The sequence below is a fragment of the Eptatretus burgeri genome, chromosome 1 (genome assembly GCF_056783735.1).
Source record: "Eptatretus burgeri isolate ZD-2024b chromosome 1, Ebu_testis_v1, whole genome shotgun sequence".
NCBI lineage: Eukaryota > Metazoa > Chordata > Myxini > Myxiniformes > Myxinidae > Eptatretus > Eptatretus burgeri.
The window spans coordinates 31,180,568-31,199,334 of record NC_140961.1 but is presented as its reverse complement, the minus strand read 5'-3'; the positions used below and the strand labels follow the sequence as shown (position 1 = coordinate 31,199,334).

General features: G+C 41.3%; 1 protein-coding gene across 4 annotated transcripts in view; it reads left to right on the top strand.

Annotated features, from left to right (window-relative positions):
• Positions 1 to 18,767, top strand: part of LOC147034167 (cytosolic purine 5'-nucleotidase-like) — a 173,021-nt gene that overhangs the window by 66,696 nt on the left and 87,558 nt on the right. Inside the window, exon 2 of one of the 4 annotated variants that reach the window (XM_085877749.1) lies at positions 9,785 to 9,937. The exons of the other annotated variants lie outside the window; for them this stretch is intronic. The gene's annotated coding sequence lies outside the window, so the exon portion shown is untranslated. The remainder of the gene's footprint in view (positions 1 to 9,784; positions 9,938 to 18,767) is intronic. 4 annotated transcript variants of the gene reach the window in all.

Sequence of the window (18,767 nt, the reverse complement as noted above, 5' to 3'; positions counted from 1 at the left end):
AGATTGGAGAAGAATATGTGTTGTGGTTAAATCTGCTCTTATGTGCCTTTTTGCTTTCTTGCTTATAAATACTTTCTTCTAAATGATTGTTTGCTTGTGTGTTTGTAATAAATAATTGTTTGTTGCTATTTCCAATCTGTCTCGGTTGTCTTGTCCTTTATTGGTCCGATGCAGTGCCCAAGTAAGGTTAGACAGGACGTTCTACCCCAATAATTTGCTTTGTTAGCCAGCACAAACTCACGGTCACGCTCGGCAGTAGCCCAAGAGTGAGCGCTGAGGGCACTGATCCAAATTTGCCGGCCGTCCACACGTAAGGTATCACGCGATGCAGTGTAACCCTGCCTGGATTGGCCATAGCAATCGGCGTTCGTGGTTTCTTAGTAACCTGCTGGTGCGCAGACTTATCTGTGCCCGGCGGTCTCAGGACCAGGCGTTTGGGAGGGACACAAGTGCTTCCTTTCGTGGCAAGCCTCGAACCCCGGATCGGCGACTATATATATATATATATATATGTATTTTTTTAAAGAAGAAGAAGGCGCTACCAACCAAAAGTGAAAAACTAGATTGACTCCGCTAATTTGAGCAAAAAAACCCGGTCCCAGGGAATGTTTCGCCAGCTGTGAAGCATTGCTGTCTGCGCTGTCGCTGATGATTCACCAACAAGCGATGAAACCAGTCCGGCAGCTGAGGGGGTGTGTAGCATTGGGATTCTCATGTGTGTACTGTTTGTGAATGTCTTTGTAGTTGTGGAGGAACTCTTGGAAGGGTTTGAGATAGCAAAGCGCTTACCTTATGTAGGCCTTCTTGGTTGCTTTACACAACATTTTCGGCGAGAGGAATATGGTAGGTATCAATTTATTTATGTAATCCTAGCCACCTGGGTTTAGTTTATTAGGTGAGAGCTGATTGGCTATTCCCTCTATTCACAGTTTAGAGATGTGGTCGGTCTTTCGTGTGTGTGTGTGTGTGTGTGTGTGTGTGTGTGTGTGTGTGTGTGTGTGTGTGTGTGTGTGTGTGTGTGTGTGTGTGTGTGTGTGTGTATGTATATATGTATATATATATATATATATATATATATATATATATATATATATATATATATATATATATATATACACACACACTAGTAACACCTGTTTCCTGAAAGAAGGTGCTTGCACCTTCAGACAGTGATCAGTGGTTAAACTGCTTGCAATATTCCACATTCCACATTCCACATATCTAGGCAAAAACTGCAAATTGTCTGTGAGGGTGGCGGGTGGGGAGGGGTTGGGGGAGGTTTTGTTTTGTGCCAATTTTCTATTTCATAATGTCCAGACATACATACGCAGTTACATACATACATGAAGTAAAAAAACTTGAAAAAGGATTTTTTGCAACATGTAGTTGTTGTTTGTGTGTTCCTTTCATGTACTTTTATTTATTTATCTCTTGCTTTGAGAAGCATTACTCAATATAATTTTGTATGGTCCTTCCATGTTATTTTGAAGCGTTCCTGCGGCTGTCGTAGAATAATGAATGCTACTGTTGGAATCGTGGCATTAAGCTCCCCTTCCTGCTTCTTTTTCAATGCCTGAAAAAGAGGGCTTTTAAAACATATCTTTATGATTATATGGACACCAATTTTTGCTCCAATGCTTTTTCCAGCACGACCTCTGGCCAAAAAACTGCTTTGGCCGAACGAACGCTCTGTAATACAGAATATGGTACATCAGTTGGTCAGTACTGTTGGACCCCGACATTCACGGTCTCGATATTCGCGGACCCAAGTCATACAGTGTGACCTGCTTCAACATTCGCACTTCATATATTCAAGCTTTTTTATACACTTCAGGCATGGTCTCCTATATCCACTGCCACTGATATTAATTCAGCTGGAAATTCTTCCACAGAAAACTACTCTCCCTTTTGCACAGGTTCATAACCATCTCATCTTCAATTATCTTACCCATCCCCCCTGTTCTTGGTTTCCTGAATCCTGTCGTGAGGCTCTTGCTTTAAAACAACTTGCATTCTCCTCCTGGAAGGCAAATCCGACCGGAGGCAACCTCAGATCACTCCACAAAGCCCGCAACAAGTGTATGTCCACTCTCAGGAGAGCCAGAAAACAACATCTGTTCAATCACAAGAATGAGCTTTCAAACTTATCTCCCTCCTTTAAATTCTGGCGGTGCCTTGTCAAGTTGGTCTCTGGTGTATGCTCCCCTTTCATTCCGTCCCTCACTTCAAATGGCACCACAACCGACTCTACTCGTAAGAAGGCCGAATGCACCAATTCTGTGTTTGCTTCAAATCTTGTGTCCCTAACCCCTCATTAGCTGTACCCATCTTTCCCAGTTGTATCCAGCTGCATCTGAATGCTGTGTCTTTTGCACCTGAAATGGGGGAAAGGTTTCTGGAAATGATCGACTCTGACTCTGCAACTGGACCGGACGGCACAAGCTCACATATCCTAAAAACCTGCTCTGCTGCTTTTGCACCTCCTCTCTCTACATTTTTGACCCTGTCATTTGCCAGAGATCATCTTCCATATGATTGGAAATCAGCCAACATCACAGCATTACATAAAAAGGTGCAAAAACGGATACCCTTAACAAGAGACCAATTAACTTGCTTCTAATCACCAGCAAGGTCATGAAATCCATTATCGCAGTTAACATTAAATCGTTCCTTTTCTTCAACAGCCTCATCTCAGATCATCAATTCGAATTCAGACTTGTCACTCTACCTCAAGCCGCTGTCACACCTTGACGATTTAGCCAGCATATGAAAAATTTGTCTAAAACGCTGGCACACGTCGAATACGTTATCGGTAAGTTTTGTATACGTTAAGAGCACACTGGCATACGTCGTAGTACGCTGACATACGTCGTAGTACGCCGAGCTCGTCGACAAATTTTAGCATGCTCAAAATTTTTTGACGTATGCCAGCGTATGACTCGCACGTTCCGCATACGCTGGCCATAAGTTGTAGGCATGTTACGCGATCATTGGCACACGTTGACACACATTACTTGTAAGTTACTCATAAGTCGAAACACGTCGAGGTAATGTTTAGCTTACCCGAAACTTATTTATAACCTATGAGTAACGTGCTTTGAACCTATGTGTAACGTATCTCCAACGCACATTGACGTATGTAGATGTATTTGACGTCTTCCGGATGACCACAGAACTTACTGAATGTGTTTCTAACTTACAGCTACCGTATAATGGCGTATTGGCAGTGTTTAGGGGAATTGGTATGTAAAAATAGGCTTCACAGGAGGAACCAGTCAGTGTTCCAGACTCCATGGTTTTTGTTTTTTTTTTTCTTCGGCTTGATAGTGATGTTGACACTTCGATTTCTAGTGCGGTTCTAATTCAATATAATTAAAAGGCTGCCGCTCAACGATTTAAATCATAACCGCACTAGAAATCGAGGTGTCAACATCACCGTCATGCCGAAGAAAAAAAAATAAACAAGCAGTCATAGACTGGTATTTACGAAATCGTCAACTTGACCTCTGACGTTGTCTAATAAAAGCTGTCTCTAGAGAAGGTAGCGATACAAACCAGAAGTTTCTACGATGATTCTGTACCAAACCATCAAAAATCGAATGTTTGACCTCACTGTGACCTTGATATTTGACCGATTTTGACCAAAATCTAATCAGCACTAGCCATCACCCTCCTGAATCACGTGGTGTAATTTGACATTGGTAGCTTCTTCCGTTCTCAAGTTATCGTGCCTACAAACAAACACACAAACACACACACACACACACACACACAAACAAACAAACACACAAACAGATGACGGAAGTCATCAATATAGATTTCGTAAGTAATAAATATAAAAACAAGCAGTCATAGACTGGTACTTACGAAATCGTCAACTTGACCTCTGACCTTGTCTAATAAAAGCTGTCTCTCGAGAAGGTAGCGACGCAAACAAGAAGTTTCTACGATGATTCTGTACCAAACCATCAAAAATCGTAACATCGACAGAAGCAAACATCTCCATTTCTCCACGAAATTATTTAATATTATTTTATCAAAGTCACAAAACGGTAATATTCTGCCATCCACCAACAATCTTTACATAATCCGACGGCTTAGCGAGTCAGACATGCGACGCTAACCTTTATTGGGATAAAAAATGACTTTTAAACACCATCTTTATCGAAAACACCATCAGCGTGCACACGCAAAACCTTTACGTGATTCAACGACGCATCTGCTCGAGCGCACTGCATCACGTGACGACCCGTGACTCGTCGAGTGAAATATTTTTTTATACAATCTTAGAACGTCTCCAAAACATCCGATTTTTACCAGAATTTCGACAAACGAGTTTTAAGCGTCCTAAGCAATCGCAAAAACCGAAGAGAAAATTAAAATCGAAGTTAAAACGAACTCGTAACGCCGAGCGAAGCAAAAATACTCCATTTCTCCACATGAATTTACGGAATTATGTTTGACCTCACTGTGACCTTGACCTTTGACCGATTTTGACCAAAATCTGGTCAGCGCTAGCCATCACCCTCCTGAATCACGTGGTGTAATTTGACATTGGTAGCTTCTTCCGTTCTCGAGTTATAATGCCTACAAACAAACACACAAACACACAAATAAACACACAAACAGAGGACGGAAGTCATCAATGTACTTACGAAATCTTTAGATTTCGTAAGTAAAAACCATGGAGTCTGGAACACTGACGGGTTCCTCCTGTGTGAACCCCATTTTTACATACCAATTCCCCTAAACGCTGCCAATACGCCATTATACAGTAGCTGTAAGTTAGAAACACATTCAGTAAGTTCTGTGGTCGTCCGGAAGATGTCAAATACGTCTACATATGTCAATATGCGTTGGAGATACTTTGCTCATAGGTTCAAAGCACGTTACTCATAGGTTCAAAGCACGTTACTCATAGGTTATAAATCAGTTTTGGGTACGCTAAACATTACCTCGACGTGTTTCGACTTATGAGTAACTTACAAGTAACGTGTGTCAACGATCGCATAACGTGCCTACAACTTATGGCCAGCGTATGCGGAACGTGTGCATCATACGCTGGCATACGTCGAAAAATTTTCAGCATGCTTAAAATTTGTCGACGTACTCGACGTACTACGACATATGCCAGCGTGCTTCAGCATGCTCTTAACATGTACAAAACTTACCCATAACGTATTCGGCAAATTTTTCATACGTCGGCATACGCTGGCTGAAACGTCAAGGTGTGACAGCGGCTTGACACTTCGATGTCGAGTGCGGTTATGATTTGAATCGTCGAGCCGCAGCCTTTTAATAGGCTACGCCAGGTGATCATCGGTGATACGCTGCCGCGCTATGCATAAGTTAGACTATCGTTGGGCATAGGTTGTGAACGCCGACAACACGCTAAGCATTCATTGGTATAAGTTATCTATATGTTATCGAAACGTTCTGTGTACGTTACTAATACGTTATGCATACGTCCAACTCGTTATGAATACGCCCAAAACTGGAAAAAACATCAATAGTTCAGCGTACGCCAGCGTTTAACATACATTTTTATATGTTGCCATATGCTGGCTAAAACGTTAAGGTGTGACAGCGGCTTTAGACATGCTGCTTCTACTTTCCCAGCAATGGATGGAGACCCTCAATATCACACATGAGATCAAGGCCGTCTCTCTGGCCATATCTTGAGCTTTTGATAGTCTGGCAATCCTGTTTTGCTCTCCAAAATGTCTGCCTGTGGAATCCAAGGCCAACTCTACTCTTGGATTACCAACTTCTTCCACTCTCTGAGAGAACGTGCGGCTCTCAACAGAACCCTTTCATCTCCTTTCCCTGTCAAGGCTGGAGTACTGCAAGGTAGTGTTCTAGACCCCATATTATTCCTAATCTTCATCAATGATCTCACTAATTCTCTGGAAAATCTTCTTTATGTCTTTGCTGATGACTACACTATGCTGTGACATCTCTCATCCTTCTGAAAGACAGGCAGCAGCCACTTCCCTCTCCTCAGATCTTGACAAAATCACAAACTGGTCAAACCCAATTTTGCATATGTATCCAGATTGTCCACCCTTTGTGTTCTCCCTTACCGCCCATCGTTACCTGCATCCCTTTTTTGTTTGTCCACTTTCTTCCTCCGGCCTGCTATTGTTTTTTCCCCCTTTCTCCTGCTGTTCCCTTTGTTATGTTACTTCCTGATTTGTTCTGTGTCATCGCTCTTCTACATGCTTAGATCATGTTTAAAAAATATAATAACAATTATATTGTTACGAATTTGGGAATTCGATTGCACACAACATTCAGGTTCCTTTAGTCAGCTATGTCGATAAGTGCTTGTTCCCAAGATGTTACGTGCAAGTGACTGTACATAATAAGTAGACGGTTGTAGTTCTTTTGTCGTGCTTTTGTTGCTTGTATAATTGCATCCGTGTTTTGCCTTGTTTAATTGCATACGTGCTTTATTATAATAAATGTCCTTGTGTGAATGTAAACCTGTTCGTTGCGTCCATTCCCTCATTGAACTGTATATAAAGCCTGTACCACAACAGTATTGTGTACAATAGTACACAACAACAGTACAACAATATATATATTTAAAACAAAAAAACAATGCCCCGACATTCGCAGCCCCATCATGCACTCGGAATATACTTGGTTTTTAAATAGCCGATAAATAGAATCGGGTCCGGCGAGGTCTGGCGATAATACCCGCTCGGTTATCCTAGAATGGAATGGACCACTTAAGCGATTCGTGTCCAAGCAGGCCTTCACCGAGGTACGATCCCTTGGTAGGTTATCCGCGCGGGTACTTAGGTATATCGATATTTGGCGATTGACCCTATTTCGCGCGGGTAGAATACGGACTGGGCCGTGGTGGGATTAAAAACCCACCCGTGACTGGTTTCTGGCGTTGTTACACAAAGTCACGACTGGATTGTCCGTTCGGTGGGCGAAGCGACCGTTATTGGTTAGACGTGGTCATTCGCACGCCGGACGGGCGGGAAATCTACAACAATATATATATTTAAAACAAAAAAACAATGCCCCGACATTCGCAGATCCTGACATTCGCACATCCTGACATTCGTGGATTCCGACATTTGTCGACCCTGACATTCGCGGATCCCGACATTCGCGGATCCCGACATTCGCGGATCCCGGCATTCGCGGATCCCGGCATTCGCGGATCCCGGCATTCGCGGATCCCGACATTCGCGGATCCCGACATTCGCGGATCCCGACATTCGCGGATCCCGACATTCGCGGATCCCGACATTCGTGGCTTTTTTCAGGAACATATCCACCGTGAATGTCGCGGTCTGACAATTTTGATATTTCATCTGTTCCTGATTTCTGAGTTCAGCATTCTTTCTTTTAAAAACTATCCATTGATCCATCTTATAATTTTCATCTCTGTTCTTTCCTTTCTTTTTTACATATTCGATCTGCATTGTCCACATTTCACTTCTATTTATCAATACTGTTGTGGTACAGGCTTTATATACAATTGTTTTTTTCCCCATAGATAATGGAATGTTTCTGTGCTTCATGATACATCCCAGTTGTCTCCACTTAGTTCAGGCTGACTTTATTATTTCTGCCACTGTAGGTGGATGGATTATCACAAAACTTTGTGGATGAGTTGGTTTGGTGACATGAGCAATCTAATTCGGCTTTGGTTCCGGTCCAGATGCAGATACAGCCGATCACTAGGATACATATGTAAATTGTTCAGTCTGGCGGAAGTATGCACTCCACCGAGTGCTATTCTAGTTATTGATGTCATGGCTAATTCCTTCCTTGTGATGGATGCCTCTATCATGTCTGCAATGTAACAAAAATGTTTTACTTTAAAAAAAAAAATTATGAGCTCAGGAGTCTTTCACAGCTTTGTGGAGCTGGCACGCACACACACGCACACGCACACGCACACGCACACGCACACGCACACACACACACACCTGTTAAATGAGACAAACACAGCCAATGAGCTTGGGGGAAGTGTCATCACTTCCCTGGGCACTCTGGGTATCAGCAACATCACAACAATGGCACCGCCTTTCTCACTGCACTCAGTGGGCCATTTCCTTAGGAGACGTTTCCTTCTCCCCATTGAGTCAATCTGTGTGGATTATTTATTCATGCTCTTATCCTTTTAAATGATGAACATCAAACTAGAAAGCAGCACAAACCATTTTTAAAGTCTTTGGTATGATTCAGCTGGGGTTTGAATCCCCAACCTCCCAAACTCAGAGTGGACACTCGAACCATGAACCCACCGAGTCAGGTGTCAATTTATTTTTGTTCTTCATCTTTTCCTTGAAATGATTGATCCTGTCATTTTTAGGTCATCTCGATAGAGATGACCTAATAAAGCCGGACCAAATGTCCATCCGTCCGTACGTCCGTCCGTCAACAATTTTTTTTTCCGATCTTGATGAAACTTAGTATGTGGGTAGAGGTCGATGAGTGTTCCACAACGATATAACTTTTGTCCGGGTTCAAGATCAGGGTCAAGGTCACGAGGTCACGTAAGTTATAAAAATCGCCATTTTCAAAACCTATCTAGTCTGCCATTCTACAATATATTCGGCAACTGTTTATTGATTATGATAGTAAAAAAATATTATCTTGTATCTAACCGGACAGATCCTTCCCGTTTGATCGTCACATGATCTGGAAGATGGCCAAAAACGCCGATGCGATTCGCAAAGAAGGAAGGAAGGAGAGATGAAATATAAATATAAAACACATTTTTAGCCTTTTATATTTATACATTTTCCGCCGAAGGTGCAAAAGTTTCAAAACCCGAAATGTAAACGTCGGCATTTATTTTCAAAATATAATTTTGTGCGCACGCACCAAAATGCCGAGTCATCTTTAACCAAACTGCGCAGTTCGGGCTGCGCAGTAGAACTGCGCAGAAGTCTTCGGTCATTACTGAACATTGAGAACTTGTGGTATTATAGAGATGACCGTCACCCCCACACAGGGGTAATTTATACATTTGAAAATAGCTGTTTTTTGTAAAAACCAAAATTCCATTAACACCATGGCACCTCTTGTGACACCCTGCCTACATCTATAACCACGCCGACATGGAATTGAATTCCGTCCAACTCCTTTTCCACATATTTAACAAGGCCATCTTCCACTTTCTTTTCCTTGTCCTCCTTCGCTACTCACTCTAACCTTCCTTCTATTAACGTTGATGCATAAACCTTTCTTCTCTGTTGCACTTTATGCATTTTTAAACGTCTCTTTTGCTTTCATCATTCAATAGTAAGTCATCAGCGTGCAATACCTCGCATGAGAATCGCAACCTTTCATTCTTTTATCACTATTACAAACAGTGGAGGACTTAAAAGTGGTTCCTTGTGTAATCCGAGTCTGATTTCATACATTTACAGTGCATCCAAAGTTGGTGTTTACCATAGTTCTGGATTTTTATACATTTACCGACTACTTTTTATCATTTCTTCAGGCAAGAGCTGCCTTCTGAGAGCCCAATGAACAACAGCTCTCGGTACTCGATGAAATGCTTTTTCTAGGTCAACGAAAACATGATACAGTTTCCTTTTCTTTGCCAAATACTTCTGTTGGCATTGCCTCAAAATATAAATCACCTCTGTTGTTGATGTTCCTGGCATAAAACCAAACTGGTTGTCATCTATATTCGCTGCCGCTGCTCTTCTTATTCTTCTTCGTCTTCAGCTTTTTCTTCTTGTTCTCACTGTTGTTGTGCTTATTGTTCTTGTTCTTGTTCTTCTTGTTCTTGTTGCATATATAGGAACCTTGGCAGAACCTTGGTGCAGGAGGCCATTCGGCCCATCATGTTTGCGCTACCGGCTACACCAACACCAGCTACAATCACCCATCCACACACAGGCTACTGAAAAGTCCTGCCAATATCCCTGTATCTCCCGATCAACAAAGCGTATAGGTACCTATCGAAATCCAATTTACACCCATCTACTCTCTCTGCTGTCACTTCTGGTTGTTGTTGTTGTTCTTATTGTTCTTGGTGTTCTTGTTCTTGTTGTTTCTGTTCTTGTGATTAAATGGTCAATATATGATAGTGCAGTTCTGCTTTGTGTTGTACTTTAATGAGATATGAAGAAATCAAGAGAAAGGCCATAAGTCCATTCAACATGAAGAGGAACTTTTGTTGCATCTCAACCGATGAATGCCTCACCCGGTTCCCCTCACAACACTCCGCTATGTCATCTCACATGATGCGCACTGATCAGTCACGTGATGCAATGTATTCAATTTAATTACATTTGATGACCAGACTTCAAGTAAATTTACTTTTTAATGTGATTGGGCCTCGTTATTCATGTGGTGATTGCTATTGGAATTGCATATGTGTTGTACATGCTTGGGAGCTATGGAGGTGCGCGTATCTATGTACGTTGTCGCTGTCATTCACCAACAAGTGATGCAACCAGTCCAGTGGCTGAGGCAGGTGTGTAGCAATGAGATTCTCATGTATGTACTACTTGTGAATGTCTGCAGCTGTAGAGGAACCTGGGTAGGGTTTGAAATAGCAAAGGGCTTATCCACCCCCCCCCTTCCTCTCCAACCTCACTCTTATTTCCAGATTACTGTGTTTCCTCCCCTCATCTCTTCCCTATTTTCCTATTCATTAATTCTCTTTCTTGTTTCCAACTGTAGCTTCAATGCCAGTATGTTGCATATTTACCCTCTGTTTCCATGCTCTTCCGTGAGCCTAAATTTTACATTTCCAAAAAAAACACATTTTAAAGGCAACCTGCCTGAGCTGATTGAGTTGAACTAATTATTCTCAGAGAAACCTCCACCCAAACCACATTCGTGACTTTTACGCTGTTTACTTTAGGCTCCAAAACAGTATTTTTTTTGTCAATTTTATGTCAATTTTAGGAAATATATATATATATATATATATATATATATATATATATATATATATATATATATATATATATATATATATATATACATATATTCAACTAAAGAAGCATGCTGACTCAATGACACAACACCAGTGTCATGTGCGTAATTTATACTAACACATCACCCCCAAACTAGGAGGCATCCGTATCGTTCTCAATCCTTTATTTGGAGGTGATGAGTTGGTATAATTTATTCACATGACGTCGGTGTCGTATCATCGTCAGGCTGCTTCTTTAGTTTAATTTAATGTTCCTGGCTGCAAACCTCCTGGCTGGTGGGTGATCAGCAGGGCAGAGACAAAGTCCTTGCGCAGCAGGCAACACTTGTTGCTGGTAGGTCGTGCAGCAAGTGCTGTGATGGGACTTTATCTGTGCCCTGCTGACTCATCAAGTTAGGGGGTTCAATTCAGATATATATATATATATATATATATATATATATATATATATATATATATATATATATATATATATATATATATTTATTTATATATATATATATATATATATATTTATATATATATATTTATATATATATTTATATATATATTTATATATATATATTTATATATATATTTATATATATATATTTATATATTTATTTATTTATATATATATTTATATATATATTTATATATATTTATATATTTATATATTTATATATTTATATTTATATTTTCTTCAGTGTATCATTCAGGACATGAACCATGTAGGGGTTAGAAAATTGTACGCATAAGAATCTACGGATGTTTGAGGAAATCCACACCCTTGACTTGTGGTGGAAGATTATCTGACCAGCTTTTAAATTACAGCCTTCCATCCATCATGGCTCAGACACCTCGCACTCTGCGCTTGCCCTGGCATGGAATTCATGACATTCTCCCTTTAATTTATTCCTCCTCAAATAGTACAGGCACACAGTGGGAAATACAGCCGATGGCATTTTCATAGCTATTTGTTGTCAGTGTAAGAGTAAGAGACACTTGAATGGTGGTGAGCACAGCATGACACATAAACTAATACCTATTGCTCTCAACGTTTTGGCTTAATATAGCATGTGATCATGCAGTGTCTGCTGTTGGTCACTGAGGCCTTGTCAGGCTTATTAACAATAGAACAGAGAGTGTAGACATGATCAGCGTGAGATGGCAGGCTTACTAAACAGTTCTTTCCCTTCAACATTTACAGAAGAACAGTTCAGGAATTGCCAGTTTCTGAGAGAATATATCTCAGGGGCTGAGAAGGACTTCCAGAAGAGTTCCAGGTCAGAGTGGAGGAAGTAAAGAAACGTCGAGAAAAGTTGAGAGAAGACAAAACTCTGTGGCCAGATATTCTGCATCCAAGAGTATTGATGGAGGGGCAGAGCAGTCAAGCGTGACGTTGGTGATATCTTTAACAGCTCATTGGAAATAGGACAGGTACCAGAGGTTTGGGAGTAGCAAATGTAACACCATTAATGAAGAAATTATCCAGAGAGGAACTGTAGACCTGTTTGTTTAATTTCGGTTGTGGGAAAGTTATAATTAGGAATCAGATGGAGAGCCATTTCAATAAATTTGAACTAATTAAAGGCAGTGACCATGGATCTACTCAAAGGAAGTCATGGTTCTCAAAATTATTGGAGTGCTTGGAAGTAATTTCTGAAAGGGTGGATTTGGCTGAGTGCAGTGGATGTGGAATATCTCGTTTTTTTTTTTCGGAAGCATCTTGTGAGGTACCACATAGAAGGCTGTCAGCTAAGATTGTGGCTTGTGGAGTGGCTGGTTAGGAGTGGCTTGTGGAGTGGAGTAGTTCACTGGATGAGTGATTTGAAGCAAGGAGTGGCTGTGAATAGGAGCATGTTGTCAGTATTAAATGTGCACATGACACAAAGCTTGAAAGTAAGATAAATAGAAGGGAAAAGGGGGGAGGGTCATCATATTCCACAAACTCGAGATAATTTCATTGTTTGGGAAAAAGGTTGGCCGATGCAGTTAAATATAGGGAAATATAAGGTGCTGGGGATGGGTAAGAATAATGAAAATAGAGATTACATGATGCAAGAGGCAGAGTTGGAGTGTGGAACACAGGAGAAGGATGTGGAGGTGGTAAAACACAAGACAGTGCAGTGCCAAGCAGCTATTGATAAAGCTAATCGGGGTTCACATTGTATTTGTAAGGGGTGGGGGTGAATTATAAAAAATAAGAGGTCGTGTTAACACACTATAAATAATTTAGTGAGGCCTTATCTAGAATAGTGTGTACAGTTTTGGTCATCACATCTAACAAAGGATATAGCTGCCACAGAGAGGATTCACCACAGTGCAAAGAGATCGATTCATTGACTCACTGGCTAATAAGCTATGAGGAGTGGTTGAAGGAGATAGGACTTTTTATATTACCAAGGAGGTGATTATGAGGGTATCTGATCGAGACGCACAATATAATGAAGTGTAAAGGTAAAATTAAAACAAGTTTCTCACCAGATGGACGGTGATATGAGGAGTGGTCACAGCCTTAGAATACTGCAGAGAAGAGTTCGATGGTAATAAGGCTGGGGTGTCACTTTGAGTGAATAATGTATGGAATTGTCTCCCTGGAAAGGTCATGGCAGCAGAGTTGTTCTATAGATAGGTTTAAGTTGAAATTAGGTAGGTCTTTAGAAGCAATGGGAATAGGAGTGCATGGATACTGGCAAGAAGAGTGGGTATAGCTTGTCATATGGATGGGTGATTGTTTGCGTAATGATTGTATTGTTTGTGAGGGTCTCGTCAAAATGTGAATTCGGTGTCAGTGTTTGTGGTAATGCCCCTGTTCCTGCCCCACACTTGGCCAACCCATTATCCCCACCCTCCCCAATGAAATTAACTGACAGCTTTAATGAATATGGTGATGTAGCGCAGGCATGATGGGCCAATTGGCCACATCCTGTCAAAGTTTCTTGTGTGACTGGGATGATATGACAGTAATGGGATGCTTCGTGACCCCAATGATACTTTGGGCAAGATCAAGTAAGACCCGTTCGTGTGTGTGTGTGTGTGTGTGTGTGTGTGTGTGTGTGTATGTGTGTGTGTGTGTGTGTGTGTGTGTGTGTGTGTGTGTGTGTGTGTGTGTGTGTGTGTGTGTGTGTGTGTGTGTGTGTGTGTGTGTGTGTGTGTGTGTGTGTGTGTGTGTGTGTGTGTGTGTGTGTGTGTGTGTGTGTGTGTGTGTGTGTGTGTGTGTGTGTATATGTATGTATGTATATATATATATATATATATGATTGATAACCTCACAGAGCTTATCACATTATTATTTCAGTGAAAGAGGTTTTATGCTGAGTCTTTCAATATGAGGTTATATACCTTTGACTTTAAAAGCAAATACTTTGGTCTCTTGTTCTATCGATTATACGGACCCATGACCTCCCATTAAGGTTTTTTTCTCAGTAAGTTTGAGTCAGCCATGAGGATTGTGACACACTAGACCATCTCTCTGGCAATGTTTACTGTGTGTGCTCATACAGTTCAGTCCAAATGCTGGCCTTGCTAAACAAGCCAGATATGATTTAAGTTGTCGAGTAGATAGAGATTGTGAAATGATGAGCAATATGAAATTTTCTTAAATGTTGCAAGCTGATATATTTTGAGGTCATTTGATGTGTCTTTTTAAATAATGGTATTACATCTGCTATTCTCCAATCCTCTGGTACCTGTCCTGACTCCAGTGAGCTTTTGAAAATATCCGTTAACGTCTCGCTTACCTGCTCAGCCACTTCCCTCAAGATTATCGGTTGTATATTATCTGACCCCGGAACCTTATCTACTCTTGGATTCCCGAGCTATTCCTTTACTTCCTCCACTCCAACCTGGATCTTCTTTAAAAAGCACTTCGTCACCTCCTTGATAGATACTCTCAGCTATTGGCAATTCTCCTGACTTCTTCTGTCAAAGATGAAGCAAATTACCTGTTTAATAAGCCTGCCATCTCACTTTCCTCACTAACCACTCTCCCTGTGCTGGTCCTCAATGGGCCCACACTGGTCCTAACCTGTTCTTTTTCCCCTCATATACTTAAAGAAAGCCTTGCTATTATGTTTAATATTCTTAGCCTTGTCCTTCTCATCCTCTCTTTGGGCTTGCCAAGTTATTTTATTAACTTGCCTCTGTTTACTGGTGATATAAATCTAACTCCAGTCCTGTTATTTTACCTATCTATACAAATAAGTGTGTGTGTGTGTGTGTGTGTGTGTGTGTGTGTGTGTGTGTGTGTGTGTGTGTGTGTGTGTGTGTGTGTGTGTGTGTGTGTGTGTGTGTGTGTGTGTGTGTGTGTGTGTGCATGTGCGCGCCTCCTCTATAACCATGCAACTGAGAATCCTGAAACTTTGCATGCAAACTAAGAAAATTCCAAGGAAGTGCAAGAGTGAAAATTTGGTGTTTGGGTTAATTAAAACACTCCTTTTAAAGATAACTAACGGCCTTATTTAATTATATCCTTTATCAGACGCATCCTCGGCCACCTCACTCTCAAAGGAGTCTTAAGACGCATCCTGGGTTACCTCGCTGGGGTCTGAAGCTGCCATTTTTTTGGCCTGCTCAACCATCCCTCGACTTGGAACAGGCCACAACAATTTATTCACGATAAAAAAAATTTTTCTCACTTTCCTCATTCATATTATCAAATGCCTGTTCATCATAGCAACAAATCGTTGGATACATTGCAATGCTTATAAACGCCTAGAGACGCCAGCATTCGTGGCTTTATTTAATTTACACAAATGCCATAACCTCGAGAATCTCCTAAACTAAGTTGAATTCCAAAATTTAAGCCCCACAGTTGAACTTAGCAGCAGTTCTGACTACGAAAGAGTGTTCATTTGTCCAATTCGGACGTATTTGATGTTTCGGTCCCATCCGGGAGGTGTATGTTTAATATGACGGTTCGGTGATTGCTAATCGTTTGCCAAGCGAGCCGTTTTTTTTATCAACCATTTCATTGGAGTGCTTGCTTGAGTGTATAAGCCAATTGGTGAGCACTCTCCAAGCTGCTTAGTTGTTTGTTTCGGTAAAAGTACCTGTGCTTTCAATCTAACATCGATTAAGGCCCGGTCACACCTTGACGTTTTAGCCAACGTATGTCAATTTTTGAATTTTTTTTCTAAAACGTTGGCACACGTTGAATACGTTATGGGTAAGTTTTGATAACATTGAGAGCACGCTGAAAAACACTGCCATACGTCGTTGTACGTTGGCTTTAAACGTTGTACTTTTCGGTTGTCCTCAAATTTTTTCATGCTTGAAATTTCACGACGTATGTCGGCGTATGACTCACACGTTCCGCTACGCTGGCCACAAGTTGTATGCACGGTCTGCGATCGTTGACAGACGTCAACACATGCTACTTGTAAGTTAATCATAAGTTGAGACACGCCGAGGTAATGTTTAGCGTACCCGAAACTTATTTCTAACCTATGATTAACGTGTTGTTGGCACGTTACGCAATCGTTGCCACACATCGACAAACGTTACTTTTAAGTTACTCATAGGCTGAAAGACGTCGGTATAATGGATCGTCCTTGCGTCAGCGTCCACGGCCACGGCCAGGACACTTATTTGCAGCATTCTTCAAACTTTTCTTCGGCATGACGAGGATGTTCACACTTCGATGTCTAGCTTGATTGATTTCAATTGTCCATCGGCAGCGTCTATTTAAAATAGTCGAGTTTGAGCGATTTAGCACGTTCAATAGAAACGATTAAAATTTCCGAGCACCAGCGTCAAAAAACAAAGGCGAGTGACAGCAATTTAAATCGTTCATTGTAAACAATGAAAATAGTTGAGTGGTACCGTTTAAAAGTCGTTGAGTGTAAAAAAAATCCAATTGTTGAGCGCAAGCGTCTACTTTCAATAGTGGAGATGCAGCCATTTAAATCGTTGAGTGGCAGCCTATGAACCTACCCGTGGACACGCGGATGCAAGGACGATCCATCATAACCCACACCCTCCCCCTCACACTCACCTACTACTGCCAACATGAACAAACTACTACTACTACTAATACTAATACTAATACTAATACTGATACTGTTACTGCTGACATGGACATCGACTCAAAAAGGAACTCGAAAACACTGTTGGGTTCCCCTTTTATGAGCAGCATTTTTATATACCAATTCCCAAAACCGCTGGGAACATGTCTTTATATGGCAGTTGTAAGCTAGAAACACGTTCATTTATTTTTTTTTGTCGACCGGAAGACGTCATTGGAATACGTCTACATACGTCGACGTGTGTTGGGACTACGTAAAGAATTGGTTCAAAGCACGTCAAACATAAGTTAGAAATAAGTTTCGCGTAAAAAAGACATTACCGCGACGTGTTTCGACTTATGAGTAGCTTATAAGTAGCCTTTGTGGACGTGTGTAAGCGTCCACATATCGTGTGTACAACTTATCCCCATCGCATGCGGAACGTGTGTCATACGCCGAGTACGTCGTAAAATTTTGAACATGTTTAAAATTTCTTGACGTACTCTACTTACTACGACGCATGATAGCGTACTTTAGCGTTGTACTCACGTATACCAAACTTATTAAAACCGTATTTGACATGCCCCAACGTTTTAGACACATTTTTCTTAGGTCGGCATACGCTGGCAAGATCGCCAAGGTGGGACCGCGATGTTGTCACTTCCATTTCTACGGCAGTTATGATTCGAATCGTTGTGCGTCAGCCTTTTAATAGGCTACGTCACGACATCGTCGGCGATGCGTGCAACGCGCTATGCCTAAGTTAGACTATCGTTGGACATCGGTTGTGTAGGCCGACAACAGGTTCAGCATTCGTTGGTATAAGTTATCTATAACACAACGAAACGTTCTGTGTCCGTTACCAATGCGTTATACATGAGACCAAGTCGCTATGAATACGTCCGAATCTTTTAAAAAAAACATCAAAAGTTCAACGTAAGCCAGCGTTTTACATAAATTTTAATACGTTGCCATCGCTGGCTAAAACGTCAAGGTGTGACCGGGCCTTTAGACGTATGTTTCCGCCTTTGTTGGGTCCCATGGTGACATGTGGTAGGTGCCTCGGGAGGTGTCTTGTCTGCTGAAAATGTGCAGTTTTAGTTTTACAGGATATCGTTTTGTTTAACAGTTTTGTGTGATCTCCTTTCATAATCCAACCCTCACTTCGACATCGATACATATATAAAAACAATAAGGTCCATCCGACCTCGTGTTTGCCATGTTTGTTCTGGCTGTGAAGGCAGAGAGCATGGATCGACATGTGTTTTGTGCCTTGATAATTTTTCAATTGGATTTTGCTAATTACCCACTTGAATTCCTCTTTCAAAGAACTCTGTTTGAAGGTAAATCTTTGTGTTTGACGTTTTTATATGCTTTATGTGTGTGTACGTTTGCGTGTTTGTGTATGTATATAAACTGTATTACCTGAATGGAACTTGGCACTGATGTGTGTGTGTGTGTTGTTGGTCGTTGGTTGATATTGGTTTCAGAAGATGGAATGGAGCCCTCCCAGGTCTCGATGTGTGTGTGTGTGTGTGTGTGTGTGTGTGTGTGTGTGTGTGTGTGTGTGTGTGTGTGTGTGTGTGTGTGTGTGTGTGTGTGTGTGTGTGTGTGTGTGTGTGTGTGTGTGTGTGTGTGTGTGTGTGTGTGTGTGTGTGTGTTTTATGTCCATATGCGGGTTTCAGAATGTGAACAGAGTCCTCCCAGGTTTCAAAGTATCCACCTCCATTTTGGCAACAGCTGTCAGGAAACATGGACTAAGGTGTGAAGTTTTGTTCTGAGGGCTCTTTTGAAGGTTTGAAGGCAAACTTTGTTGCGAAGGTTATGTTTTGATCACTGTGTATTTATTT